General features: G+C 40.3%; 1 non-coding gene across 1 annotated transcript; it reads right to left on the bottom strand.

The window, feature by feature from the left end:
* Positions 1-10,696: 10,696 nt before the first annotated feature.
* LOC112731026 (small nucleolar RNA R71) lies at positions 10,697-10,803 on the bottom strand. The gene has a single exon (XR_003166822.1). It is a non-coding gene; the product is annotated as a small nucleolar RNA R71 (small nucleolar RNA).
* Positions 10,804-12,000: the final 1,197 nt, after the last annotated feature.

Below are 12,000 nucleotides of genomic sequence, written 5' to 3' on the forward strand. Positions count from 1 at the left end.
AGACTAATGGGCAAGATGAGGTGTCTAACAGAGAAATAAAGAGTATATTGTAGAAGATAGTCAAACCTCATAGAAGAGACTGGAGCACCAGGCTACAAGATGCACTCTGGGCATACAGAATTGCATACAAGACACCCATTGGGATGAGTCCCTTCTGCTTAGTTTATGGAAAAGCCTGTCACCTCCCAGTAGAGGTCGAGCACAAAGCCTTTTGGGCAGTAAAGGAGTGCAATATGGGATTTGAGAAAGCCGGAGATGAAAGGAAGTTGCAACTGCAAGAATTGGAAAGCTTTCGCCTAGAAGCTTATGAGAACTCAAGGTTGTACAAGGAAAAGATGAAGGCTGTGCATGATAAGCACATCAAGAGGAGAGAGTTCTAACCTGGGGACTTTGTCCTCCTTTACAACTCTAGACTGAGGCTCATGCCAGGCAAGTTGAGATCAAGATGAGAAGGTCCATATAGAGTAGAGAAAGCTGAGCCATACGGAGTCTTCCATCTGAGTCATCTTTCAAGCTCTGAATCCATCAAAGTTAATGGGAATCGCTTAAAGCTATATCATGGTGAGAAGGTGACGAAACCCAAGGAGCTCGAGATCTTCCTCTTGGAGGATCCACCCACAGTAGAAGACTAAGCTAGTAGAGCGTCCAACTTAAGGACGTTAAAGCAAAGTGCTAGGTGGGAGACAACCCACCATGGTATGATCGTTCCTTTCTTTATTCTTAGTTTTCTTTTTCAAAAACTCTTCTCTTTATTAGCAAATTTAGTTTGCATCTGCAATTGCATATTTTTTATATAAAAAAGGGGTTCACGACATGACAGCTTCGCCGACGCGTCCGCGTCGCAGGTGAGTTAGAAAGATAAATAAATCGAACAGAAAGTCACGCGAGAGCGTGGCTGGAGGCGTGCCTTTGGCACAAATTGATCCATGCGACCGCATCACCGACGCGTCCGCGTCATGCGGGAAAATTGCCTTTCACGCATCCGCATCACCCACGCGAACGCGTGACCTGAAAATCGACGTAAAAGAGGGTGCATGGCAGAAAGTCGTGCTAGAGTGGTGCTGTACTGGCACTGGACGCACAGTCCCTACCACGCAATCGCGTGCCCCACGCGTTCGCGTCACATTCCGATCTTGGCCACCCACGCGATCGCGTCAACCACGCGACCGCGTCACCCAAATACTTGGCAAATAATAAGTTTTGAACAGAGAGTTGTGCGAGTGCGAGGCTGCCCTCGCGCCACTCTCACCGATCATGTCACGCGTCCGCGTGACCGACATGACCGCGTCGACCCATCTAAGCGCCATCCGCGCAAACGCGTGCCCCACACGTCCGCGTCGCTTGCGCCGGACAGCTTAGCCTAATCTGCCAACATATCTTATCTTTCTCTTCCCCTAATCCTACTTTTTCTTTTCCCTCATTAATTTCTTCCCCCTTCTTCTTCTTCCTTCTTTCTCACTTTCTACTTACTAAAGCGAGGGAAAATACGTTCTAGGTCTTCAAAACTCAAGTCAGGTGAATCATCATCAAAAGGTAGAATATCATCTACTACTCCTCTGCACGATCAGACTTTTCCACAGGACATCTCTCTGGTACCTCATGAAGTAGCCACACAACAGGAGTCTCGTACACAGGATTTAAGTTAAAGTTCAAGAACAAACGGGGTGTAGACATTGGCTGGTCTCATAGTATATACATATAAACAGGGAATGATATTCACCCTAGACTCAGAAGACTATCTAGAGCAGAATCCTCTTTGCAGAACCATCATCAATGAGCTACTGTAAGGTACTCTTACTTCCATCTGAAGGGGGAAGGGAGAGAGAAGGGGTAAGAACTGGGGAGTTCTTAGTAGGTTCGGGGTTATTAGTTAAGTTCATTAATTATATGTTATTTTGCAAATGAATGGCAAAATACAGAAAGCAGTAAATAGAAGATGAAGATAAATAGAGGAAATAGAGAAATAGAAAACAGAACACAAACAGAAGGATACAAGAAAATACAAAACAGACACAGAGAATAGAATACAAACAAGGAAAGCATACATTCATACCACAATCATAAGAAAGGAAATGCACAACCAAGTATGATGCATGTCTAGCCCTAGCGCAGGTAATGAGCTCACGTGTCGGTTTACACCCTGCAGCCCGACATTACCTAGGAACTAGTCCTAGATATGGCTTTATCTCTGTAGGTGAACTTCGGCCTACAGAAATAGCACTCCTGTAAGTGAACTTCGGCTTACAGGAATAGTTCAATCACAACACAACAACTTTCTATAGGTGAACTTCGGCCTATAGAAATGGAACCTCTGTAAGTGAACTTCGACTTACAGAAATGGCGCCCCTGTAAATGAACTTCGGCTTACAGGTATCACAACTCTCTGTAGGTGAACTTCGGCCTACAGGAGCAACACCCTGAGATACACAATTGATATTCACTGTAGGTGAACTTCGGCCTACAGGAATAACAATGCTCTGTAGGTGAACGTCGGCCTACAGGACCTCTAGGGCCAATAGAAAAGCAGCAGATGAACATACAATATAATATCATGCCATAAGACTTAACTCTTTATCTTTATCCTCTTTTCCTCTCTTCTCTTTGACTTTTGATTTTGCACTTGTTATCTTCTTTATCATCTTTCCACAATCATAAATCAAGCATCACAACATCTCAGTGATCTCATTTCATAATTCTCTGTATACATCACAACATTACAACAGCACACTACTATTTAGCTTTTAACTCCCTCTCTTTTTAACATGATTACAAGCTTCTAAATCTTGTTTTATTACTTTACATACTTCTATACTCTTTCTTATATATTTCCTTAGGTATTTAATAAAGAGAATTGGGAAATTCTAGACTCAAAACTGCTTTCCTAAAGCTTTTAGAGAAAACTGCCTTTTTGTCAATATTTTATTATTATTAATAAAATAATATTATTAGTAAAATAATACTTTTGATATTTTGATATTAAAATAATAATATTTTATTTAACTTTCAAAAATTGCATTTTGACCCTTGAACTTTTTGGAAATTACATTTTGACCCCTTAACTTTTAATATTTGTACTTTGGTCCCTTAACTTTTCTTTAATTAACTTTCAACCCCAAACATTTTAATAATTGCATTTTGACCTCAAAATCATCAAATAAACGTTTTCACTTCCTTCCAAAAACCAAAAACATTTTTCCAAATGTTCATCAAATTTCAGCTTGATTTTCAACCAGTTTTTCAAACTTTTCGGTAACCGATTTTTACCTGATTTTGACCAAACCAAAGAGCAACGTTTCAGCCATCAAATACACATCAAAAACACATCAAATATCATGAATTTCATGGCTGGAAAGCCACGTTTTCTAGCAGCAACAACAACAACTTCAAAACCATCAAAAATATGATTTTCAGGCATTAAACAACAAGATCTCATGATAAAACCATCACACAAACACTCAAAATCAAGCCTCAAGCAACAAGATCTGATTTAACACTTCAAGAACATAGCCAATTGTTGATTAATTTACCGAAATTCATAATAAATTCCCAACCACTAAAACCCAATCTTTTCTACATGATTTTAACACAAATTGAACCCCAATTTAAGGCCTAGAGTTCGTTTTTCCAGCAGCCCTCAAGAACAACATTCATAGCTTGAATATCATCAAATTTCATCAAAATTTCAACAAACTTTCACCAAGAATAACTCATATAAGCAATCAATTTCAAGCATAACCAAACCATATCATAATCACACATCTCAAACACAATGAATCAAGATTAAATTCATCACACCCTACCTTGATTTGCTGCTCCAAATCTGGTTACTCTTTTGAAGTGTTCTTAAAGCACTTTTTCCTCCTAAAACACATCAAGAACAACTTTAAATCCACAAACTCTCAACTGACCAAATCTTGCTCAGCATGTTAGGAAGGGATATCTTACCTTAGACTTGCTGGAAATTAATGTTTCTTGGCCCTCAAGTCAAGTTAAGCATGATTCCTAAGGAAGAACATCAAGAAAACACATGTTTAAGCATGTTTCCTTGAAAACCGAATTGAAGAGGGAGGGAGACAGCCATCTCACCTTATTTCCAGCCTTGATAATTTACATGGTTATGTAGAGGAAGAAGAGAGGATTATTTTGGTGAAATTGGAGTTTTGATTTGAGTTTTGGTTCAGAAGAAATCAAGCTTTGAAGATTAAGTGTTCATGAAGTTTTCTCTCTTTTCTCTCCTTTCAATTTCGGCCAAAGGGAGTAAATGACCAGCCTTGGAGTGTCTTGGGGGTGTAAGGTGAGTTGTGATTGGTTGGCTTGGAGGTGGGTTAAAATAATATTAAAATATCTCAGGTGTATAACTACTAAAACTAGGTGTATCGGAACACTTGTAAAAACATCTCTAAAAATTATTTTCTGAGCTACTAGCATAAATGACACTAGTAACATATTTATTATTAGAATAAAACATGTATAATGAGGCCTTAGCATTGCTAAAGTCATCAGAGAGTGCAGGTGCTAAGCTGCGCCAGTAAATTGTGAACCCGGTTAAACCGATTTCCTGTTTTTAACTAAAACAGACCAGGTAACCTTATAATATCATTCAAGAATCTTCTAATACTAATATAATGATAATATTATACTATTATATCTCTTCTCTCATGAGTCAAGTCCGGTTCGTCAAACTGAGACTATTTACGAAAACTACAATCAGAACTCCTAACCGATACGGTTCAAAAACTAGGTTCTTTGCGATTGCGTTGTCGGGCTTGTCTCAACTAAGGTCCTGAGTTAAAGATAACATAATGATAATGAGGATTGAGATGCTTGATGATACATCAGAGGTGTTCCCTTTACTGATCTTCCGGAGAAATCCGTACTTTCAGAAAAGATCTCATGTACTCGAAAATCAGGGTTGTTACACAGAGCGGTTGCTAGTGGGCAGTATAGAGCGCCCAATGAAGTCCAGCCAGCCTCTGGCGACTGGTTTGAGATCTCCTCTCTTGAGTTGGTTCGGGGCACCCTTTGTGTTGGTTGTCCACTTGGCTCCAGGGAGGCATATGTCCTCTAGGATTTTGTCCAAGCCCAGGTTTGATCTCATCATTCTCCTATTAAAGGAGTTTGGGTCATCTTGCAGTTGAGGCAGCTTGAAGATCTCCCTTATTTTGTCAGGGTGGGTGTGAACAATCTTCCCTCTGACCAGAGTTCTATAGTCATAGAATACGGTTCCAGCTATCCTTTGCTTGTCCGTCTGCCATAGATTAGCATAGAATTCCTTAACCATGTTTCTCCCTACCTTTGTTTCAGGATTAGCTAGGACTTCCCAGCTCCTGTTTCGGATTTGCTCTTGGATCTCCAGATATTCATCTTCTTTCAGATCGAATTTAACTTCCGGGATCACTGACCTTAGACTCATTATTTTGTAAAAATGGTCTGAATGTTCTTTGGTTATGAACTTCCCTTGATTCCAAAGTGGTCTTGGAATATTCTCTTTCTTGCCTCTTGAGTCAGTTTGTTTTCCCTTAGGAGCCATGATCTTAGTGGGTATTGGTTTAGTGATCACGGATAAACACACCACACTTAGAGGTTTGCTTGTCCTCAAGCAAAAGAAAAGAAAGGAGGAGGAAAGAGGGAGAGCCAAGCGCAACTTGTGGAGGAGAGGAGGAGAGGCCGAACCAATATTTAAAGGGAAGGGGGTGGGTTTCGAAAATTATTTGAGAAAGATATGATAGAAAAAGTGATTTGGAAAAGATAAGTATGATAGGAAAAGATGTGATTTAAAATTGAAAAGATATGAAAGATATTTGAAAAAGATAAATCTGAATTTTGAAAAAGATGATGCGAAGATTTGAAAAAGATATTGATGAGTTGAAAAGATTTTAGAAGGAGAAGAGATAGATTTGTTTTGAAAAGGATTTGAAAATAATTTGAAGAGGATTAAGAAAAAGGGTTTATGAATTAAGATACATTTGATATTTTTTGAAAAAAGATTTGAAAAATTAGGATTTGTAACATGTTTGTGCAAGAAATCATGAATTGAAATATAAAAAATGGAAAAAATTTGAATTGAAAACGAAATTGCCTACTCCCCACAATCCTGGCGTTAAACGCCCAACTGCTGCATGTTTTGGGCGTTTAACGCCCAGTTGGTGCTTGGTCTGGGCGTTTAACGCCCAGTTGTTGTTTCTAGCTGGCGTTAAACGCCAGAAACTCCTTTGTCACAGGATGCGGTAAATCTGGCGTTAAACGCCCAGAAGCTACTTCTTTCTGGCGTTTAACGCACAGATGGCTATCTTTACTGGCATTAAACGCCCAGTAGATGCTCTTTTTGGGTGTTTAACGCCCAGTTTTGCCTCTTACTGGCGTTTTCTTGCCAGTGAGCTCTTTTTTTTCTGTTTTGTGCCTGAATCCTTCTGCAACCTTGTGAACTTATGCAATTGACTCTTTACCTTATTAATATTGAACTTATATACTTTAAAAATAAATAAAATGAAGAAGAGAATAAAATAAAATAACAGAAAAAGTTTTGCCAATGGCTGGGTTGCCTCCCAGCAAGCGCTTCTTTATTGTCTTTAGCTAGACCTTGCTGAGATTTTAATCTAGCCTCAGCCTTGAGCACTCTTGCTCAATATTGCCTTCAAGATAATGCTTGATTATCTGTCCATTAACAATGAACTTCTTATTAGAATCAAGGTCTTGAAGCTCCACAGAGCCATATGGTGATACACTTGTAATCACATATGGTCCCCTCCACCGGGATTTTAGTTTCCTAGGGAATAGCCTGAGCCTAGAGTTAAACAACAGAACCTTTTGTCCTGGTTCAAAGACTCTAGATGACAGCTTTCTGTCATGCCACCTTTTTTATTTCTCTTTATAAAGCTTGGCATTTTCGAAAGGAGTGAGTCTGAATTCCTCTAGCTCATTCAGCTGGAGCAATCTTTTTTCTCCAGCTAATTTGGCATCAAAGTTTAGGAATCTGGTTGCCCAGTAGGCCTTATGTTCCAGTTCCACGGGCAGATGACAGGCCTTGCCATGCACAAGCTGGTATGGAGAGGTCCCTATAGGAGTCTTGAATGCTGTTCTGTAAGCCCACAGAGCATCATCCAAGCCTCTTGCCCAATCCTTTCTACGGGTACTTACAGTCCGTTCCAGGATTCTTTTTAGTTCTCTATTAGAAACATCAGCTTGCCCATTTGTCTGTGGATGATATGGAGTTGCCACCTTGTGGCTAACCCCATACCGGACCAAGGCAGAGTAAAGTTGTTTGTTGCAGAAGTGAGTGCCCCCATCACTGATTAGTACTCTAGGGACACCAAACCTGCTGAAGATATGTTTCTAGAGGAACTTCAGCACTGTCTTAGTATCATTAGTGGGTGTGGCAATGGCCTCTACCCATTTTGATACATAATTGACTGCCACCAGAATATAAGTGTTTGAGTATGATGGTGGGAAAGTGATGCCAGGGCATTTTGGCCAGTTTCACTGACCTTTTCTTTACTGTTTTTAAGGTAGTTTCATGCATTTTCTTAGAAAATAAGCTAGTTTTGGGTAGATATTCACTTACATCTTGATTCAAGCATACATTGTGCACTTTACATGATTTCATGAGAATTTTGCATGAATTATATGACAAATTGGATGATGCATGACTCATGACCTGGACTAGAACTTTGATGCACTTTATTGCTTGATTTCAGGACAAAGGAAGCAAGGAAGAACCACAGTAGCAGCCACGTTAGTCTAACTAACGTGACCACTAACGTGGAATAGGAGCTAGCTTGCAACGTTAATGAGAAAAGTAATCACCAATAACGCCCTCGAAGCCATCATAACCCACGTTAAGAGTCACGTTAACTAAGTTAACGTGAACTCTAACGTGGAAGAAAGAAAATGGAGCCAACGTTAGTGACACTTACCATTGTCACTAACGTTGGACCAAGCTCATAAGTGGCCACGTTAAGAGCCACGTTAACTTAGTTAACATGGACTCTAACGTTAAGAAGCAAAAGAGAAGCCAACGTTAGTGACATTCACCTTTGTCACTAACGTTGGCCAAGCCTCCATAAGCCACGTTAACTCCCACGTTAACTTAGTTAACGTGGAAGCTAACGTGGAGAGAGCAATTGATAGCCAACGTTAGTGAAACTTACCTTTGTCACTAACATTGGGGTGAACCACCAAGAGCCACCATGAGTAACATTAACTCCCACGTTAACTCAGTTAACGTGGAGGCTAACGTGGATAAAGAGATGATGAGCCAACGTTAGTGACACTCACCTTTGTCACTAACGTTGGAGATGGCTAGCATGACTACGTTAGAAGCCACGTTAACTTAGTTAACGTGGACTCTAACGTGGGAAATAGGGGCACATTGGAACGTTAGTGACAAAGGTAAGTGTCGCTAACGTTCTCGAAGGATTGGCATTACTACGTTAGAAGCCACGTTAACCTAGTTAACATGGACGCTAATGTAGGAACAAGGGAGGACTCTCGACGTTATTGGGAAAGGTAAGTCCCAATAACGTGTGCGAAGGACCAAGAGGCAAAGTTAGTGGTCACGTTAGTGTCACTAACGTTGAAGTCAACGTGATCATACTTGGGTTAGGAACGTTAGTGAAAAAGGTGATTGTCACTAACGTTCATGAACCCACACTTTCACTTAACGTTGACACCACTAACGTCCTGAGCCAAAGTCCCTGCCTACTTCACCTTTTCTCTCTGCAAGCAAAGCTAAGCCCAATGAAAAGGATAACTGCTTCAAACTCAAGATTCAGAGACCCATACCCAAGACTTGAAGAGCCAACTAGAAGATCGGAAGAGTAGTATATATAGGAGTAGCTTTGAATTAGTTAGGGAGAGTTGGAAAACTTTAGGGAGCCTTTGGCATAGAACTACTCTCTGTATTTTACTTTCTCTGCACTTCTAGTTTTACTTTCATCATGTATTCTCCATCTTGGTTTTCATTTTCCAAAGCTATGAACAACTAAACCCCTTTCATTGGGTTAGGGAGCTCTGTTCTAATTTGATGGATCAATATTAGTTTTCATTCTCCTTCTTCTATCTTTTCTCTTGATTTTACTAGAAAGCTTTCGATCTTCATCCAATTGGGTAGTTATCTTGGAAAAGAAGCTATTCATACTTGGATCTCTTCTGAACCTTGAAAGAGGAATGAAGAGATCATGCTAGAAATACTTTCTCATGCTGGACCAAATTGGGTTTGGATGGATATGTGACTATAATCCTACCAACACTTGATTTGGGAAAAGCATGTGGTAAAATCAGTGACCATACTTCATCTCTTCTCATGAGCAATTGACCAAGAAATTGGCTATTGATCAAGATTTGAGAGATTGAATTACCAAGAAATTGGAATTCGATCACTTAAGATTGCCAAGGAGATCAATGAATGCATTGATTGAGGAAGAGATGAAAATGAACTTGATCCGGAGAATGCAACATCTCCTGAGCCCAATGAACTCCCCATTTCTGATCTTACCCATTCTCTTTAATTTCTGCCATTTACTTTTATGAGAAATTACCCCATTCCTGTTTAAGATTCTGCAATTTACTTTCCGTCATTTACATTCAGCTCTTTATTTCTAGCATTTACTGTTTCTGCTATTTACTTTCCCGCCATTTAATTTTCTGCAAATCTCAAATCAAATTCTGGTTCGCTCAACTAGAACATTCCTCTAATTAAAGTTGCTTGATCAATCAATCTCTGTGGGATTCGACCTCACTCTATTGTGAGTTTTTACTTGACTACAAATTCGGTACACTTGCCGAAGAAAATTTGTTAAGAGACAAGTTTTGTGCGTATCAAGTTTATGGCGCCGTTGCCGGGGATTGATTTTGAATCAACAATGATTAAATTGGAGGATAACTAGATTGAGCATTTTTCTTTTATTTGATTTAAATTTCTGTTGAGTTAATTCGCTTTCAGTTTTAGTTAATTTTTCCCTTCCCCCTACTTTTTCGTTTATTTTTTTTAGTTATTTACAATTCAGTTCACTAACCCACTAACTGTTTGATATATTGCATCACTCACACTAACAGTAATTCTAACAGAATACTTTCTGGATCTGTTTCCTTACTTGTACCTTGTTGGTTGTATGACAGGGAGGAGAAGCGGGGCTTCAACTTCCTTTAATTCTGAACCGGAGAGGACCTTTCTTAGATTAAGGAGGGAAGCAAGAGGAAAAAGAGTAGTGGGTGCTAAGGAAGAGGAAGAGTACTTTGAACTAGACATGGAGGAAAATATGGAGAACCATCATGAAGAAGAGGCTCACAACCATGGCAGAGAAGGTTTAGCAAATCATGCTGGGCAAGAGAGAAGAGTTCTAGGCTCCTACATTAACCCAAACCCAAGAAACTGTGGGAGTAGCATTCAAAAGCCAACCATACATGCCAACAACTTTGAACTAAAACCACAACTCATCACCTTGTTCAAAACAAATGTTCATTCGGAGGAGGCGTCCAAGAAGACCCCAATCAACATCTAACCACCTTCCTGAGGATATGCGATACTGTGAAGTCTAATGGTGTTCATCCTGACACCTATAGACTACTTTTGTTCCCTTTCTCACTCAAGGATAAGGCATCTAAATGGCTGGAATCCTTCCCTAAGGAGAGTTTGACAACCTGGGAAGATGTGGTGAACAAATTTTTAGCCAGATTCTATCCTCCTCAAAGAATCAACAGGCTGAGAGCTGAGGTTCAAACTTTCAGGCAGCAGGATGGTGAGACTCTATATGAAGCATGGGAGAGGTTTAAGGACCTAACAAGGAGGTGTCCACCAGATATGTTCAATGAATGGGTGCAGCTACACATTTTCTATGAAGGCCTTTCTTATGAATCAAAGAAAGCAGTATACCACTCATCCGGGGGATCTCTGAACAAGAAGAAGACCATTGAGGAGGCCATAGATGTCATTGAAACTGTAGTAGATAATGACTACTTCTATGCCTCTGAAAGAGGGAACACTAGAGGAGTGATGGAGCTAAACAATGTAGATGCTCTGCTGGCCCAAAACAAGCTCATTACCAAGCAATTAGCTGACCTCACCAAGAAGATGGAGAGGAACCAAGTAGCAGCAATCACCACCTCATCAACAACCCAAGAGGGAGTGAATGCAGAGGCAGAGAGTGAGCAGGAGCAAGCCAACTACATTGGGAATTTACCTAGACAAAATCATGACCCATACTCCAAGACCTACAACCCTGGTTGGAGGAATCACCTAAACTTTGGGTGGGGGAATCAACAAGATCAAAGCCAAGATCAGAGACGTCACAACCCCAACAACAATGCAGCTCACCAACAATTCACACAGAGGACATATCAACACCACCATAACAACACCTCTCCACATCCATATCAAAACCAAAATAACACTCCTCATCCTTCTACCTCCAATCCCAACCTACCATCATCTGATGACAGACTCTCAAGGATTGAGAACCTGCTTGAAGGCATATGCAAAGAGATTCAAGACAACAAGGTGTTCAAGGAGGAAGTGCGAGCAAATTTTAAGAACCAGGGAGACACCATCAAGAGGTTGGAATCTCAAGTGGGGTATCTCTCTGAGCAGATTCTCAAACCTACAGATGGATTCCCAAGTGACACAGAGAAAAATTCGAGAGGTGAAACAAAGAAAGTAAGATGGGAAGATTGCAAGATGGTCACTATAAGTGGTAAGGAGACTGAGGACAAGCCAAACAAGCCGTCAGAACAACCTGGAGATACCTCAGCAGAGAAGAAGGAAAAAGATCACCAAGAACCAAAAATCTCACAACAAGAGCTGCTGAGACTCTATGCACCCTTTCCCCAACTATTCAACGGTGCTGTGGAGAAGAGAATATACTCAAGATTTCTTGACTTGTTTGCATCTCTGCATGTAAACATACCATTCATCAAGACCATCCAACAAATGCCTGCATACATCAAGTATATGAAGGAACTGCTTCCCAGGAAAAGCTCACTCAAGGGAGGCCAAACTATAGTGAT

This window comes from Arachis hypogaea, chromosome 12 (genome assembly GCF_003086295.3).
Source record: "Arachis hypogaea cultivar Tifrunner chromosome 12, arahy.Tifrunner.gnm2.J5K5, whole genome shotgun sequence".
Lineage (NCBI taxonomy): Eukaryota > Viridiplantae > Streptophyta > Magnoliopsida > Fabales > Fabaceae > Arachis > Arachis hypogaea.